This window comes from Garra rufa, chromosome 1 (genome assembly GCF_049309525.1).
Source record: "Garra rufa chromosome 1, GarRuf1.0, whole genome shotgun sequence".
NCBI lineage: Eukaryota > Metazoa > Chordata > Actinopteri > Cypriniformes > Cyprinidae > Garra > Garra rufa.
Genome location: NC_133361.1, coordinates 94,351,633 through 94,364,132, shown reverse-complemented (window position 1 = coordinate 94,364,132; position 12,500 = coordinate 94,351,633). Strand labels below are relative to the sequence as shown.

At 39.6% G+C, this 12,500-nt stretch overlaps 14 non-coding genes across 14 annotated transcripts; all 14 read right to left on the bottom strand.

Moving 5' to 3' along the window:
• Positions 1–607: 607 nt before the first annotated feature.
• LOC141309588 (5S ribosomal RNA) lies at positions 608–726 on the bottom strand. Its single transcript, XR_012347317.1, has one exon. It is a non-coding gene; the product is annotated as a 5S ribosomal RNA (ribosomal RNA).
• Positions 727–810: 84 nt separating this feature from the next.
• LOC141319335 (5S ribosomal RNA) lies at positions 811–929 on the bottom strand. The gene has a single exon (XR_012353597.1). It is a non-coding gene; the product is annotated as a 5S ribosomal RNA (ribosomal RNA).
• Positions 930–1,013: 84 nt separating this feature from the next.
• On the bottom strand, positions 1,014–1,132 carry LOC141318174 (5S ribosomal RNA). The gene has a single exon (XR_012352506.1). It is a non-coding gene; the product is annotated as a 5S ribosomal RNA (ribosomal RNA).
• Positions 1,133–1,933: 801 nt separating this feature from the next.
• On the bottom strand, positions 1,934–2,052 carry LOC141292403 (5S ribosomal RNA). Its single transcript, XR_012340510.1, has one exon. It is a non-coding gene; the product is annotated as a 5S ribosomal RNA (ribosomal RNA).
• Positions 2,053–2,136: 84 nt separating this feature from the next.
• LOC141319418 (5S ribosomal RNA) lies at positions 2,137–2,255 on the bottom strand. Its single transcript, XR_012353676.1, has one exon. It is a non-coding gene; the product is annotated as a 5S ribosomal RNA (ribosomal RNA).
• An 801-nt stretch (positions 2,256–3,056) lies between these two features.
• On the bottom strand, positions 3,057–3,175 carry LOC141309577 (5S ribosomal RNA). Its single transcript, XR_012347316.1, has one exon. It is a non-coding gene; the product is annotated as a 5S ribosomal RNA (ribosomal RNA).
• Positions 3,176–3,259: 84 nt separating this feature from the next.
• Positions 3,260–3,378, bottom strand: LOC141319334 (5S ribosomal RNA). Its single transcript, XR_012353596.1, has one exon. It is a non-coding gene; the product is annotated as a 5S ribosomal RNA (ribosomal RNA).
• Positions 3,379–3,462: 84 nt separating this feature from the next.
• On the bottom strand, positions 3,463–3,581 carry LOC141345676 (5S ribosomal RNA). The gene has a single exon (XR_012357059.1). It is a non-coding gene; the product is annotated as a 5S ribosomal RNA (ribosomal RNA).
• Positions 3,582–4,383: 802 nt separating this feature from the next.
• On the bottom strand, positions 4,384–4,502 carry LOC141309566 (5S ribosomal RNA). Its single transcript, XR_012347315.1, has one exon. It is a non-coding gene; the product is annotated as a 5S ribosomal RNA (ribosomal RNA).
• Positions 4,503–4,586: 84 nt separating this feature from the next.
• On the bottom strand, positions 4,587–4,705 carry LOC141319333 (5S ribosomal RNA). Its single transcript, XR_012353595.1, has one exon. It is a non-coding gene; the product is annotated as a 5S ribosomal RNA (ribosomal RNA).
• Positions 4,706–4,789: 84 nt separating this feature from the next.
• LOC141345671 (5S ribosomal RNA) lies at positions 4,790–4,908 on the bottom strand. Its single transcript, XR_012357058.1, has one exon. It is a non-coding gene; the product is annotated as a 5S ribosomal RNA (ribosomal RNA).
• An 802-nt stretch (positions 4,909–5,710) lies between these two features.
• On the bottom strand, positions 5,711–5,829 carry LOC141309555 (5S ribosomal RNA). The gene has a single exon (XR_012347314.1). It is a non-coding gene; the product is annotated as a 5S ribosomal RNA (ribosomal RNA).
• Positions 5,830–5,913: 84 nt separating this feature from the next.
• Positions 5,914–6,032, bottom strand: LOC141319332 (5S ribosomal RNA). Its single transcript, XR_012353594.1, has one exon. It is a non-coding gene; the product is annotated as a 5S ribosomal RNA (ribosomal RNA).
• An 84-nt stretch (positions 6,033–6,116) lies between these two features.
• LOC141345662 (5S ribosomal RNA) lies at positions 6,117–6,235 on the bottom strand. The gene has a single exon (XR_012357057.1). It is a non-coding gene; the product is annotated as a 5S ribosomal RNA (ribosomal RNA).
• Between the last annotated feature and the right edge of the window lie 6,265 nt (positions 6,236–12,500).

Sequence of the window (12,500 nt, the reverse complement as noted above, 5' to 3'; positions counted from 1 at the left end):
TAGTGGTTAAAAGAATGAGACATAAAAGAAAATTGGTTTAAATAGATTTGGTGTATTTACAAGGTTCACATAAAAGACTTTAAAACAACACGATAAAACTAGGGTCAACTCTGTTAAAAGAATACAGTTCATTTGTCCATACCCTAAAAACAGGTAAACTCTGTTAAAAGAATACAGTTCATTTGTCCATACCCTAAAAACAGTCCAAGAATCCCAGTGTGTTGATAAGTCCAATGTGAGTGTCCACCAGTGTATATACAATCCACAGAAAGTGTAATCCAAATTTTGCAGGTGGTGAATGGAAAGTTGAGCTCTAAAATTAGCAACTCCTCAATCCAACAGTTTGGTGACTGTCCTTTGTTTGTCATGCTGCTCTCTTATACAGTTGTACTTCCTGCTTCCTGTCATGTGTCTAGTCACATGAAAGGCCAACCATCCATTTATTAAAGACACATACACTTAAAATGTTAAGAGTAATAAAATGGCCTAAAAAACATGTAAAACACTTAAAACTCTATAATACATTTAAATGATTGTAATAAATAGAGCGGTAAAACACGTCTTTCTAAAAGCCAGCATATTATATAAATAGTGAAGAAAAGGCAAAAGCTTACAGCACCTGGTATTCCCAGGCGGTCTCCCATCCAAGTACTAAACAGGCCCGACGCTGCTTAGCTTCCGAGATCAGACGAGATCGGGCGCTCTCAGCGCGGTATGGCCATAAGCGAGGGCTGCTCCAAAAAGTGGGCTATTTAAAGATCAGCCTCCGTAAAAGCCAGCATATTATATAAATAGTGAAGAAAAGGCAAAAGCTTACAGCACCTGGTATTCCCAGGCGGTCTCCCATCCAAGTACTAACAAGGCCCGACGCTGCTTAGCTTCCGAGATCAGACGAGGTCGGGCGCTCTCAGCGCGGTATGGCCATAATCGAGGGCTGCTCCAAAATGTGGGCTATTTAAAGATCAGCCTCCGTAAAAGCCAGCATATTATATAAATAGTGAAGAAAAGGCAAAAGCTTACAGCACCTGGTATTCCCAGGCGGTCTCCAATCCAAGTACTAACCAGGCCCGACGCTGCTTAGCTTCCGAGATCAGACGAGATCGGGCGCTCTCAGCGCGGTATGGCCATAAGCGAGGGCTGCTCCAAAAAGTGGGCTATTTAAAGATTAGCCTCCGTAAAAGCCAGCATATTATATAAATAGTGAAGAAAAGCCAAAAGCTTACAGCACCTGATATTCCCAGGCGGTCTCCCATAAAAGTGTAACAATCGGCCTTATCAGCCGAGTTACAAGACTAAAATGGTGTCAGATTTAACTGTGAGAGATGACTAGTGGTTAAAAGAATGAGACATAAAAGAAAATTGGTTTAAATAGATTTGGTGTATTTACAAGGTTCACATAAAAGACTTTAAAACAACACGATAAAACTAGGTCAACTCTGTTAAAAGAATACAGTTCATTTGTCCATACCCTAAAAACAGGTAAACTCTGTTAAAAGAATACAGTTCATTTGTCCATACCCTAAAAACAGTCCAAGAATCCCAGTGTGTTGATAAGTCCAATGTGAGTGTCCACCAGTGTATATACAATCCACAGAAAGTGTAATCCAAAGTTTGCAGGTGGTGAATGGAAAGTTGAGCTCTAAAATTAGCAACTCCTCAATCCAACAGTTTGGTGACTGTCCTTTGTTTGTCATGCTGCTCTCTTATACAGTTGTACTTCCGGCTTCCTGTCATGTGTCTAGTCACATGACAGGCCAACCATCCATTTATTAAAGACACATACACTTAAAATGTTAAGAGTAATAAAATGGCCTAAAAAACATGTAAAACACTTAAAACTCTATAATACATTTAAATGATTGTAATAAATAGAGCGGTAAAACACGTCTTTCTAAAAGCCAGCATATTATATAAATAGTGAAGAAAAGGCAAAAGCTTACAGCACCTGGTATTCCCAGGCGGTCTCCCATCCAAGTACTAACCAGGCCCGACGCTGCTTAGCTTCCGAGATCAGACGAGATCGGGCGCTCTCAGCGCGGTATGGCCATAAGCGAGGGCTGCTCCAAAAAGTGGGCTATTTAAAGATCAGCCTCCGTAAAAGCCAGCATATTATATAAATAGTGAAGAAAAGGCAAAAGCTTACAGCACCTGGTATTCCCAGGCGGTCTCCAATCCAAGTACTAACCAGGCCCGACGCTGCTTAGCTTCCGAGATCAGACGAGGTCGGGCGCTCTCAGCGCGGTATGGCCATAATCGAGGGCTGCTCCAAAAAGTGGGCTATTTAAAGATTAGCCTCCGTAAAAGCCAGCATATTATATAAATAGTGAAGAAAAGGCAAAAGCTTACAGCACCTGGTATTCCCAGGCGGTCTCCCATAAAAGTGTAACAATCGGCCTTATCAGCCGAGTTACAAGACTAAAATGTTGTCAGATTTAACTGTGAGAGATGACTAGTGGTTAAAAGAATGAGACATAAAAGAAAATTGGTTTAAATAGATTTGGTGTATTTACAAGGTTCACATAAAAGACTTTAAAACAACACGATAAAACTAGGTCAACTCTGTTAAAAGAATACAGTTCATTTGTCCATACCCTAAAAACAGGTAAACTCTGTTAAAAGAATACAGTTCATTTGTCCATACCCTAAAAACAGTCCAAGAATCCCAGTGTGTTGATAAGTCCAATGTGAGTGTCCACCAGTGTATATACAATCCACAGAAAGTGTAATCCAAAGTTTGCAGGTGGTGAATGGAAAGTTGAGCTGTAAAATTAGCAACTCCTCAATCCAACAGTTTGGTGACTGTCCTTTGTTTGTCATGCTGCTCTCTTATACAGTTGTACTTCCTGCTTCCTGTCATGTGTCTAGTCACATGAAAGGCCAACCATCCATTTATTAAAGACACATACACTTAAAATGTTAAGAGTAATAAAATGGCCTAAAAAACATGTAAAACACTTAAAACTCTATAATACATTTAAATGATTGTAATAAATAGAGCGGTAAAACACGTCTTTCTAAAAGCCAGCATATTATATAAATAGTGAAGAAAAGGCAAAAGCTTACAGCACCTGGTATTCCCAGGCGGTCTCCCATCCAAGTACTAAACAGGCCCGACGCTGCTTAGCTTCCGAGATCAGACGAGATCGGGCGCTCTCAGCGCGGTATGGCCATAAGCGAGGGCTGCTCCAAAAAGTGGGCTATTTAAAGATCAGCCTCCGTAAAAGCCAGCATATTATATAAATAGTGAAGAAAAGGCAAAAGCTTACAGCACCTGGTATTCCCAGGCGGTCTCCCATCCAAGTACTAACAAGGCCCGACGCTGCTTAGCTTCCGAGATCAGACGAGGTCGGGCGCTCTCAGCGCGGTATGGCCATAATCGAGGGCTGCTCCAAAATGTGGGCTATTTAAAGATCAGCCTCCGTAAAAGCCAGCATATTATATAAATAGTGAAGAAAAGGCAAAAGCTTACAGCACCTGGTATTCCCAGGCGGTCTCCAATCCAAGTACTAACCAGGCCCGACGCTGCTTAGCTTCCGAGATCAGACGAGGTCGGGCACTCTCAGCGCGGTATGGCCATAATCGAGGGCTGCTCCAAAAAGTGGGCTATTTAAAGATTAGCCTCCGTAAAAGCCAGCATATTATATAAATAGTGAAGAAAAGCCAAAAGCTTACAGCACCTGATATTCCCAGGCGGTCTCCCATAAAAGTGTAACAATCGGCCTTATCAGCCGAGTTACAAGACTAAAATGGTGTCAGATTTAACTGTGAGAGATGACTAGTGGTTAAAAGAATGAGACATAAAAGAAAATTGGTTTAAATAGATTTGGTGTATTTACAAGGTTCACATAAAAGACTTTAAAACAACACGATAAAACTAGGGTCAACTCTGTTAAAAGAATACAGTTCATTTGTCCATACCCTAAAAACAGGTAAACTCTGTTAAAAGAATACAGTTCATTTGTCCATACCCTAAAAACAGTCCAAGAATCCCAGTGTGTTGATAAGTCCAATGTGAGTGTCCACCAGTGTATATACAATCCACAGAAAGTGTAATCCAAATTTTGCAGGTGGTGAATGGAAAGTTGAGCTCTAAAATTAGCAACTCCTCAATCCAACAGTTTGGTGACTGTCCTTTGTTTGTCATGCTGCTCTCTTATACAGTTGTACTTCCTGCTTCCTGTCATGTGTCTAGTCACATGAAAGGCCAACCATCCATTTATTAAAGACACATACACTTAAAATGTTAAGAGTAATAAAATGGCCTAAAAAACATGTAAAACACTTAAAACTCTATAATACATTTAAATGATTGTAATAAATAGAGCGGTAAAACACGTCTTTCTAAAAGCCAGCATATTATATAAATAGTGAAGAAAAGGCAAAAGCTTACAGCACCTGGTATTCCCAGGCGGTCTCCCATCCAAGTACTAAACAGGCCCGACGCTGCTTAGCTTCCGAGATCAGACGAGATCGGGCGCTCTCAGCGCGGTATGGCCATAAGCGAGGGCTGCTCCAAAAAGTGGGCTATTTAAAGATCAGCCTCCGTAAAAGCCAGCATATTATATAAATAGTGAAGAAAAGGCAAAAGCTTACAGCACCTGGTATTCCCAGGCGGTCTCCCATCCAAGTACTAACAAGGCCCGACGCTGCTTAGCTTCCGAGATCAGACGAGGTCGGGCGCTCTCAGCGCGGTATGGCCATAATCGAGGGCTGCTCCAAAATGTGGGCTATTTAAAGATCAGCCTCCGTAAAAGCCAGCATATTATATAAATAGTGAAGAAAAGGCAAAAGCTTACAGCACCTGGTATTCCCAGGCGGTCTCCAATCCAAGTACTAACCAGGCCCGACGCTGCTTAGCTTCCGAGATCAGACGAGGTCGGGCACTCTCAGCGCGGTATGGCCATAATCGAGGGCTGCTCCAAAAAGTGGGCTATTTAAAGATTAGCCTCCGTAAAAGCCAGCATATTATATAAATAGTGAAGAAAAGCCAAAAGCTTACAGCACCTGATATTCCCAGGCGGTCTCCCATAAAAGTGTAACAATCGGCCTTATCAGCCGAGTTACAAGACTAAAATGGTGTCAGATTTAACTGTGAGAAATGACTAGTGGTTAAAAGAATGAGACATAAAAGAAAATTGGTTTAAATAGATTTGGTGTATTTACAAGGTTCACATAAAAGACTTTAAAACAACACGATAAAACTAGGGTCAACTCTGTTAAAAGAATACAGTTCATTTGTCCATACCCTAAAAACAGGTAAACTCTGTTAAAAGAATACAGTTCATTTGTCCATACCCTAAAAACAGTCCAAGAATCCCAGTGTGTTGATAAGTCCAATGTGAGTGTCCACCAGTGTATATACAATCCACAGAAAGTGTAATCCAAATTTTGCAGGTGGTGAATGGAAAGTTGAGCTCTAAAATTAGCAACTCCTCAATCCAACAGTTTGGTGACTGTCCTTTGTTTGTCATGCTGCTCTCTTATACAGTTGTACTTCCTGCTTCCTGTCATGTGTCTAGTCACATGAAAGGCCAACCATCCATTTATTAAAGACACATACACTTAAAATGTTAAGAGTAATAAAATGGCCTAAAAAACATGTAAAACACTTAAAACTCTATAATACATTTAAATGATTGTAATAAATAGAGCGGTAAAACACGTCTTTCTAAAAGCCAGCATATTATATAAATAGTGAAGAAAAGGCAAAAGCTTACAGCACCTGGTATTCCCAGGCGGTCTCCCATCCAAGTACTAAACAGGCCCGACGCTGCTTAGCTTCCGAGATCAGACGAGATCGGGCGCTCTCAGCGCGGTATGGCCATAAGCGAGGGCTGCTCCAAAAAGTGGGCTATTTAAAGATCAGCCTCCGTAAAAGCCAGCATATTATATAAATAGTGAAGAAAAGGCAAAAGCTTACAGCACCTGGTATTCCCAGGCGGTCTCCCATCCAAGTACTAACAAGGCCCGACGCTGCTTAGCTTCCGAGATCAGACGAGGTCGGGCGCTCTCAGCGCGGTATGGCCATAATCGAGGGCTGCTCCAAAATGTGGGCTATTTAAAGATCAGCCTCCGTAAAAGCCAGCATATTATATAAATAGTGAAGAAAAGGCAAAAGCTTACAGCACCTGGTATTCCCAGGCGGTCTCCAATCCAAGTACTAACCAGGCCCGACGCTGCTTAGCTTCCGAGATCAGACGAGGTCGGGCACTCTCAGCGCGGTATGGCCATAATCGAGGGCTGCTCCAAAAAGTGGGCTATTTAAAGATTAGCCTCCGTAAAAGCCAGCATATTATATAAATAGTGAAGAAAAGCCAAAAGCTTACAGCACCTGATATTCCCAGGCGGTCTCCCATAAAAGTGTAACAATCGGCCTTATCAGCCGAGTTACAAGACTAAAATGGTGTCAGATTTAACTGTGAGAGATGACTAGTGGTTAAAAGAATGAGACATAAAAGAAAATTGGTTTAAATAGATTTGGTGTATTTACAAGGTTCACATAAAAGACTTTAAAACAACACGATAAAACTAGGGTCAACTCTGTTAAAAGAATACAGTTCATTTGTCCATACCCTAAAAACAGGTAAACTCTGTTAAAACAATACAGTTCATTTGTCCATACCCTAAAAACAGTCCAAGAATCCCAGTGTGTTGATAAGTCCAATGTGAGTGTCCACCAGTGTATATACAATCCACAGAAAGTGTAATCCAAAGTTTGCAGGTGGTGAATGGAAAGTTGAGCTCTAAAATTAGCAACTCCTCAATCCAACAGTTTGGTGACTGTCCTTTGCTTGTCATGCTGCTCTCTTATACAGTTGTACTTCCTGCTTCCTGTCATGTGTCTAGTCACATGACAGGCCAACCATCCATTTATTAAAGACACATACACTTAAAATGTTAAGAGTAATAAAATGGCCTAAAAAACATGTAAAACACTTAAAACTCTATAATACATTTAAATGATTGTAATAAATAGAGCGGTAAAACACGTCTTTCTAAAAGCCAGCATATTATATAAATAGTGAAGAAAAGGCAAAAGCTTACAGCACCTTGTATTCCCAGGCGGTCTCCCATCCAAGTACTAACCAGGCCCGACGCTGCTTAGCTTCCGAGATCAGACGAGATCGGGCGCTCTTTTTTTTTTTTTTTTTTTTTTATTATCAAAAAGTACAAAATAATATTTACATAACTCATTTTTCATTCATTACACCTTTCAATCTTATTACATTTGAAGACAATTTAGCATATACAGCATGAGCTTTGAATTTAACCCTCCTTTATATCACTCAAACGAAACCAAAAACCCAAAACAAAAATACCTAACTTAAATATAACCATTTCTTTTCAAAATGTTAAACTAAACCTTTCTTTTGTACATATAAATCCACTTTCTTCTACAAATGCTTTTTCAAATTCTTCTTTGCTTAGGTATTTCCACATTATATACACATTCTTTCTAACAATACTCTTGAACATTTTAGTCACATCTACTTTCTTTCTCTCATAGTATGCCATATTCCTCCTCACCCATATTGCATACCTTGCATTACTTAGAATCAAATTCCAAAAGTTCACCTTCCTATCCTTATAATTTGTACATTCACCAAACAAAAACAGTTTTTTCCACTCATCTTCTGCAACCCCTTTTCCCATTCCATCTTTTATCAGTTTTTTCATTTTTCCATGAAACTCCTCAAGTTCCTTGCACTCAAAGAAAATGTGCATCAAAGTTTCTGGCTCTGTCTCACATATATCACATTCTCTACTCACATTTTTATTCATTTGATGAATTACCACCTTTGTATAGATTCTATTGTGTCGTAGCTTGAAGTCCAAGTTCTCACAGTCTAGTCCGTTGTATTTTATATTTAAGTTTCTCCATATTGTTTTTACTTTCAAATCAGGAAACAATCTTGGCCATACCGCTTCTGATGCAGGCACTTTGATCTCCTTTCTGACCATCATTTTGTATACAGTTTTCACATTTATCTCCCACAAAAACTTTTTTCTCCCATTTTCCACAATGTACATTTCAGGCATTCCCCAATCTCCCACTTTAACAGTTTCCCTTTCAATCCTTTCTACCCACCTTTCAGGCAGGCTTTTTTTAATGTTTTCACATTCACCATCCACTTTTGCTTTCTCAATTTCATCATCCCACCCCACCACACAATCATATATTGCTCTATTCGGTAAAAAACCTTTTACATATTCGTAAGCCATATCCTTTACTTTCCTTACCCCCGCTCTCATGAACAGTCTGTTGTAAAGCATTTTCCCTCCCCTCCTTATTCTTGGGTTCAGGAAAATTGGCTGATTGTGTATTTGGTTTATGTTTTCACATTCATAGTTTACATTTATCACAAATTCAGCCCATGCAGTAAACACTTCTTGGTAAAACAAAGGCAACTTTTCAATCATTGGCTTTTTTAAAACCATAAACACTCCTTCTTCACCACACCCTCCTCCTTCATTTAAATATTTTCTCATATACCCCTTCCATCCACATTCTACTTTGCCACATAAATACTTTTTTATTGTCTTAACTCTTATTGCTTTCCTTTTCACATCTAAATCCATCAATTTCAAACCCCCCTCACTGTAATCTGCTATTAATGTTTTTGCTGATATTTTTACTCCTTTCCCACCCCACACAAAAATATTCACAGCCTCTTTTATTCCATTTAACACCCAGTCTGGTAAATCAATTGCTCCCATCACATAATTACATTTAGTTAACAATAAAGAATTAACCACTACCACTTTTCCTCTTAGTCTTAATTCCCTTAGTCTCCAAAACTGTAACACTTGCTTGATTTTGTTTAGCACTCCTGACCATGTTGCATCTCTTGCCTCTTTTGCATTCTCTCCTACGTTTACCCCTAAAATTTTTATAAAATCTTTCGTTATTTTAAATGGAACATCTGACCCTTCCACCCTTATTCCTCCTATACTCATTATTTCAGATTTTTCCACATTTATTTTAGCACCTGACGCTTTCCCATATTTTTCCATCTGTTTTCTAATTTTATTTATACTCTCTATATCCCTAACTGTAAAAGTTGTATCATCTGCATATTGATGTATTACACTCAATCCTCCATTTGGTATTTGAATACCTTTTATTTCCTTGTCATTTTTGATGAGTGTCGCCAGTGGCTCAGCTGTTATTGAATACAATATTGCAGACAACGGACAGCCTTGCCTTACTGACCTCTCTAACTGAAAGGGGTCAGTTAACACCCCATTAACCTTAACACAACTTTTAGCATTTACATATATTAATTTTATCCACTTTTGCATTCTCTCTCCAAACCCAAATCTCCCCATTGTCTGTTCTATAAAGCTATGTTCCACCCTATCAAAAGCCTTATTTAAGTCTATAGATAAAACCAATCCCCCTTTCCCATCTTTCCCCATCCCTTCTACTACGTCCCTTGTTGTGCAAATTGTATCTGTAATGTCTCTTCCCTTTATGCTATAAGCTTGGCTTGGTGATACTATTGACCCTACCACCTCTTTTATCCTATTTGCCAGCACTTTTGTCAGTATTTTATAATCCGTGTTTAACAGACTCAACGGTCTATAATTTTCTAGCTTAAGTGGACTTCCTTTATTTTTATATAGTATTGTGATTACTCCTAGCCCCATAGACTCTGGCATTTCACCTCTCTCTTCCATACTTCTATAAACCTTCCACAATATTGGTGCTACAGTCTCTTCAAAAGTCTTGTAAAACTCATGCGTTAAGCCGTCTGAGCCCGGGCTTTTATTCTTCTTTGTCTGTTTTATTGCTTCTTTTATTTCTTCGATACCTATGTCACTTTCACATATATTTTTCTCACTTTCACTTAACCTCACACTCACAGAGTTCAAAACTTCCTCCACACACTCCTGTTTAACCCCTTCTTTCTTAAATAGCTTCTTATAAAATATTTCTACTTCTCTTATTATCTCCACATAATCAGTAATCTTATCTCCTTTTTCATTTTCCAACTCTGTTATATACTTTTTCATCTGCTTTTTCTTTTCTAAGTTTAGAAAGAACTTTGTGCTTCTTTCTCCCTCTAACGCATACTGCGCTCTACTCCTTATTATTGCACCCTTACTTTTTTCTTTTTCATACTCCTCTATTTCTGCATTTATCTGCATAAAGCGTTCTTTATCTTGCTCGGGATTAATTTCTATTTTTTCTGCTTCCCTCTTCAATTCATTTTGCATTACCTCAACTTTGCTCCTTCTCTTAAAATTCCTTTGTTTGGCATATCTAATACTTCTTTTTTTAATTATCCCTTTCATTTTTTCCCACCACTCACATACATTTTCATCAAATAAGATATTTTCCATTTCATAATCTATACATTTTCTGATATTTTCTTTATATGCCTCTTCTTTTAGCAAGTCTGCATTCAAACACCACATTCCTCCCCCCCTCTCCTCCTCGTTCACACCCATCTTTACCATCATCATAGCATGGTCACTTACTCCCACAAACTTATATCTCACATTTTTTATATATTTTAACATTTCCCTTTTGGTTAAACATAAATCTATACGGCTTTGTTTCAAGACTCCCATCACCAATTGTCTTCTAGAGAAGTCTTTTTTGTAGGGATTCTCATCCCTCCATACATCAACTATGTCCTCATTTTGCATCCATTCAGTTAAATATTTTCTGGATACATCTGACTTAAAGTTTGCGCTGCTTGACGCGTCCAGTCTTGTGCACCATACATTAAAGTCACCGACTATTATAAAGTTGCCTTTACACAGCGGCTTAATTTCTTTAAAGACTTCTTTTCTTTCATTTTCTGTGTTAGGTGCATAAATGTTTATCAGCCTGAACAGTTCATTGTGAAATACAAATTCAATCACTAACAATCTCCCATTTCCATCCTTGTATATTTGCTTCACATTGTTTAATCGATCTCCTTTTATCAGGGTTGCCACGCCACAGGATTTTGCAGTCCCATGATTAGAAATAATTTCACCTTCCCACCTCTTTCTTATGTTGTCCATTATTTCATCAGACCAGTGTGTCTCTTGCAAACAGAGTATATCCGCTTTTAACAAACCCTTCACCTTCTCAAACTTATTTTCATCTCTTAACCCATTGCTATTCAAACAGGCAATGTTCATAATGCCCCACATAGCAAGTATCATAATTTTGAAAAAAATCATACTCATTTTGCTCAATCCATGCACTTACTTTCTGCAGTGTGCTCCTCCATTTCTTTCTTCTTTCTTTTCTTCTGCACCCTTTTTCCTTCGCTTGTGTCCATGTCCTCGTCCTCGATTGTCTCTAGACTCTCTGGCACTCCTCCACATCCCTCCACCTGCAGCTTTTCGCCTTGCCCTTTTGCACTGTCACCCTCCTGACTCTCTCCATCACCTTTCGCTGTTTCCCCTTCTCCATTTTCACACTCCAAGCCCTTCATAGCCATCTCCTTTCCGGGTTCCGCTCTCCTTTCTTTCTTTTTTCTTTCTCTCTCTCTGCCTCTGCCCTGGAGCCTCCTCCTCTTGACTGCTCACATTCTCAATCGCTCTCCACTCCACTGTTCTTTCTTCTCCACTCCATGCATCCCTTCTTTCTTCTCCAGTCGCTTCACCTTCCTTTCCTTCGATCTCCACCTCTTCATCCACCTCATACAGATCCGAATCCTCCTCATTGCTGTTTTCCTCATCCATCTCCGGCAGTGTTTCACACACACATAATCCAGGTCGCATATTGCACATAATGCAGTTCACCTCCTTGCACTCTCTGGCGTAATGTCCCTGCTTGTCACATTTAAAACATCTGAAGCTTGGGCAGTCTCTTACAATGTGACCTGGCTGAATGCACAGGCGACAGACTTTCACTTGCCTGTCATGTATCACTCTGAAGTGCTCAGTCCCTCCTAGTGTCTCAAACTTTGTTGAATATGGCAGTGATTTTACCACATCATTGAATTTTACCTTTAAAAATCTAGTCCCATCAGCGATATCTGTCCCCGGCCACATTCTCCTTTTCACTCTTGAGACCGCTTTAACTCCCCATTCCGACAGCTTTCTCAGTATCTCCTCATCCTGAATATACATTGGTAGACCAAGAAATGAGACCACCATCTCCATACAGTCCACCTCTTTCGCCATAATCCGACTGTTCTTTATCTTCAGCCCATCCAACAACTTCTTCTTTCCTTTTTCCTCTTCCATTGTCAGCTCGTATTCTTTTGGTGTTTTGTATCTACAGCCGATCACCACTCCACACTCTTCTCTCACTTTCTTCAGTATCTCCATCATCGTTATTCTATCTTCTCCTTCTATTTCCACCAGCACTGTGAGCCTCTTTTCATAATTCCTTCTTCTTTGGTCCCGTTCTCCATCCATTTCCCTTGTGTTCCTTTTCTCCAGGCCTCTTCCCACCTCCATTTTGTCATCCAACATTGTAGCCATCTCAGCACAGAAAGTATCTATCCCCAAACAGCAATAGCCGTTTGGGGATTAAATAACTTGACTGC